Here is a 4,995-nt window from a genome sequence, read left to right as displayed (position 1 = left end):
GTGAAAGTAGCAGTGGCAACAGAGAATTTGGAATGGCTGCAGAGGAGCCTTGTCGGGGGCACGACAAAAGCAATCAACTTTGCTTCTTTAAAGGACATGATCAAGAAGAATGTGCTTAATGTTGTTCAGGTGCGGGAAATGGGCGCATACAAAGCACTTCTGACTTTTGATAGTGTTCGGCATGCTAACGACGCTTACACCTTTAACATGAATAGTCTCTTACAGTTGTTCCATAAAGTATGGCGATGGAAAGAGTCGGAACATAGTGAAACTCGAAGGGTGTGGCTGGAGTGCTTTGGGGTCCCGTTGCATGCTTGATCAGTTAACACTTTTAGAACGATAGGAGGCCAATGGGGTGAAGTCGTTAGATGTGCCAGAGACACGAAAGAATGTAATTCTTTCACTGTAGGTCGTGTACAGATCGACACTTGTGTAATGGATGTGATTCAAGAAAGGGTCCACGTCACAGTTGGTACGGAAGACTTTGATATTCTGGTGAAAAAGGTTGGACATGAGGCGTGTAATTTGCTTTGCACCGGAAAATTTGAGGACGAAAGGGCAAGTGTACAAAGAAACTCTGATAGAAAAGTAATAGTGCCGGTAGGGATATAATGCAGAAGTCTGAAGCAGGGTCATTGCATGAAGGAATCCAGGATGAAGAGCGGCTGTTGATGATTCCACGGAATGAGGAAAAAGACAAGGGCAGAATTGTAATTACAGATACAATTTTGAATGAATGGAGTAATGGCTGTGCGTATTGTAATCGCGGGGTCAAGCATTAACGGATGATAATTATGGTTTGCATGATTTGGGGAAAAATGCCGTTATGCTTTCTAAGGAAGATTCGGAGAGAACAATAACAAGTAACCTAATTGGGCTGAGGAGGGGATCCACATATGCAAAACAAACTCACACTTGCTTAGAAAATAATTGGGCCATCAGCAACATTAGGAACCATGGAGACAGACCAGAAATTTTGGGCCCAGCACTCAAGGAGCAAGAGGACGTGGTTCACAGGCCATTGGGGGATTCCTCGGGTCGGATCCCATTGGAGGAAGCGGGTCGCGTTCATCCAGACCTAGTGTGCACGGGAGATGGACGCAGCGCTCATGGAGGATCCCTCTTTGCTGGAAGGAAGAGCGCCATTGATGGAGAAGGCTGCAGAGGAGATGGTCGCGGCGGGAACGTGGGGGATGGACGCAGCGCTCATGGTGGATCCCTCTTCGCTGGAAGGAAGGGAGCCATGGATGGGAAAGGCCGCAGTGGAGATGGTTGCGGCATGAACCTGGGGGATGGATGCATCGCTCATGGTGGATCCCTATTCGCTGGAGGGAACGGCGCGATCGATGGGGAAGGCCGCAGTGGAAATGGTCGCGGCATGAACTAGGGGGTGCAGATGATTCGCGATGGAGAAGCCTGGCCCCAACCCAGCGCGACTGATGATGATGAAGATGCTGAAAGCGATGTCGGCAGCAGGAAAGAAGTGCCTTTGCCTGCGGCGGACCACGGTGTGTGTGGCGAGTCAGAACAACAGGGAGGGGGGGAGATCGAAGTGACAAAACCTCTGTGTTTGGCAAGAATGGAGGCGCGATACTGGCTGGTAACACAGAGGGGAGGCACGGGCAGCAGAGCGACAGAGCAAGGAACCATACATAGAGCGAACGAATGTCTGGTTGCGATCAGTACTGCTTGAAAACAGGAAGGATGAAAGAGTGTGGCATTGAAGGGGCCAAACCGGGCCATGAGGAAAGGGGGAATGATGCGGAAACAAGTGACAATCAGCAGACCGATGAGGAGGAGCAACTGCTAGAAAATAGAAAGACCTGGGAATTGGCACACGAGTCAGGAGCGATATTATACAACGAAGAAGATGACATTATGGCAATTCTTCAAGCACAAAACGAAGAAATAGCTCGTAAAAAAATGGCAAAGCAGAGAGCGAAAATGAGATGGTGCAGACCCAAACATGCAAAACAGGTGTGCAAAACAACTTTAAAATGATATTCAGTTCATGGAATGTTAGGGGGTGAAGGGGGGATGGGAGTTGAGAATGGTGAAGGACCTAAAGAATAAACATCGACTACAAATGCTAGGTTTGATTGAAACTAAAAGGCAGATAGTGACGAGATTTGATGTTGCAAGAATATGGGGACAAGGTAGTCCAGGTTGGGAATATGTAGGTTCTGAGGGGGCGTCTGGTGGACTGTTGTTAATTTGGGATGAGATGGTGTTTAAATTAAATAATTGCTATACGGGAGAGAGGTGGTTATGTGTTGAAGGAGTGATATTAAAAAATAGTTTCAACTGTGCGTTTGTTTTGGTCTATGGTGCACATAATAGAGATGAGAAGATTCATGTGTGGGAGGAGTTGAGCTATATAGCGGGGTTATGTCAGGTTCCGTGCTGTTTTATGGGAGACTTTAATGAAATAGTAATGTAGAGGAACGGAGAGGTACTACTGGGTTAACACGGTCTGCGGAAGATTTTAAGATTTGGATACAGGACATGAACTTAGTGGATTTGCCGCTCACTGACTGGAAGTTTACATGGTTTCGCGGGCATTCTTGCAGTTGCATAGATAGAGTTCTGGTTAGTTTGGAGTGGCTAGAAGAGTTCCCAGAGGCACACTTGTGAGGTGGACCAAGGGGTTTGTCAGATCACTGCCCGTTAATAGTGGAGGGTAGGAAGCTGAGAGGAGGTCTGAGGCCTTTCCGGAGCCTTAATTCATGGTTTACGCATGAGGGTTTTCTAAGGATGGTTAAGGAGGAATGGAGAGGTTTGGGAGAACTACAGTTCACAGATAAATTGAAGGCGCTGACAGGACCTCTGGGAAGATGGCATAGTGCAAATTTTGGAGACATGGACAAGAAGATTATAAAGTTTGAGGAAAAGATCAAGAGAATTGATGATATGGTCAGCAATGGAGTATATGATGGAACATTGGAGGCTAGAAGAAAGGTGCTGGTTAAGTGTTGTGAGCGGTGGTATGTGAGAAAAGAAATATATTGGAAGCAGATGTCGAGGTCTCAGCACGTGAATGATATGGACAGAAATACAAGATACTTCCACAATATAGCTTCAGCAAGAAGGCGAAACAATAGGATTGATACTCTGGTCATCAACGGTAGGCTGGTTCGGAATCAGGCTAGAATAAAGATTACTATCAGAGAGTTTTACAAGGAGTTATATCATCAGGAAGACTCTCCTATTATGGGTTTCAGAGATGGTCTAGTGGTTCGAATAGGTGAGGAGGATGCTATGGCTCTAGAAGTACTACCATCGGCTGAAGAGATCAGAGAGGCTGTGTGGGACTGTGAGTCATCCAAGGCGCCAGGGTGTGACGGATACAACATGAACTTCATCAAGAGATGTTGGGATGAGATTGGATCTGAATTCACGGCTATAGTGATGGGGTTTTTCCAGACGGCCAGGCTACCGGCGGATGCCAATATCACCTGGGTGGCGCTGGCTCCTAAATTCATAGGTGCGAGGGAGATTAAAGACCTGCGACCTATTAGTATGGTGGGATGTGTGTATAAGGTTATTTCGAAGGTGCTAGTTAGGAGGATGAGATCTGTGATGCCAGCTTTAGTAGGAGAGACCCAGAGTGCGTTTGTACAGGGACGGAAAATCCATGACGGGGCACTTATTGCATGTGAAACAGTGAACTGGCTGAAACTGACGAAAAAAGAGGCTGCCATAATTAAGCTTGACTTCCAAAAAGCATATGAATGGGTCAAGTGGAGCTTCGTGAACATTGTGGTGCAGAAGATGGGATTTGGACATAAATGGAGAGCGTGGGTTATGGAGTGTGTAGCTACTGCATCTCTGTTAGTGTTGATAAATGGCTCGCCGTCTAAGCCCTTCAACATGGAAAGAGGTCTGAGACAAGGTGACCCACTATCTCCGTTTTTGTTTGTACTGGTTGTGGATGTGTTGCATCGAATGATCGGAGAAGCAGTGAGGTATGGTCGTATATCACCCTTGCTGGTTGGTAGAGATAGTGTAGCGTTGTCACACCTTCAGTTTGCTGATGATACTATCCTCTTTTGCCCACCAGAAGAGGAGACTATCAAGAATTACAAGAGGCTTCTGCGATGCTTGGTGCACGAATTGTGAATCACACTTTTCACAACTCGTACCACTAACCAGCAAGTGCACTGGGTCGTCTAAGTAATACCTTACGTGAGTAAGGGTCGAATCCCATGGAGATTATTGGTTTGAAGCAATCTATGGTTATCTTGTAAATCTTAGTCAGGAGATCAATTATAATTATCAGTTTGAATTGCGAAAAATAAAAGAGCACTAATTAAATACTTGTTCTGCAGTAATGGAGAATATGTTGGAGTTTTGGAGATGCTTTGTCTTCTGAATCTCTGCTTTCTCCCTGCCTTCTTCTTCACGCACGCAAGGTTCCTCCTATGGCAAGCTGTGTGTTGGTGGATCACCGTTGTCAATGGCTACCATCCGTCCTCTCAGTGAAAAGGATCCAGGTGCGCTGTCACCGCACGGCTAATCATCTGTCGGTTCCCACTCATGCTGGAATAAGATCCATTGATCCTTTTGCGTCTGTCACTACGCCCAGCCCTTGTGAGTTTGAAGCTCATCACAGTCATTCAATCCCTGAACCCTACTTGGAATACCACAGACAAGGTTTAGACTTTCCGGATTCTCAAGAATACTGCCAATGGATTCTAGCTTATACCACGAAGATTCTGATTAAGGAATCCAAGAGATATTCATTCAATCGAAGGTAGAACGGGGGTGGTTGTCAGGCACGCGTTCATAGGTTGAGGATGATGATGAGTGTCACGGATCATCACATCCATCATATTGAAGTGCGAATAAACATCTTAGATAGAAACAAGCGTGTTTGAATAGAAAACAGAAATAGTTGCATTAATTCATCGAAACACAGCAAAGCTCCTCACCTCCAACAATGGAGTTTAGAGACTCATGCCGTCAAAGAGTACAAAGTTCAGATCTAAAAATGTC

Source organism: Arachis ipaensis, chromosome B09 (genome assembly GCF_000816755.2).
Source record: "Arachis ipaensis cultivar K30076 chromosome B09, Araip1.1, whole genome shotgun sequence".
NCBI classification, from domain to species: domain Eukaryota; kingdom Viridiplantae; phylum Streptophyta; class Magnoliopsida; order Fabales; family Fabaceae; genus Arachis; species Arachis ipaensis.
Note: the sequence above shows the minus strand (reverse complement) of the source record.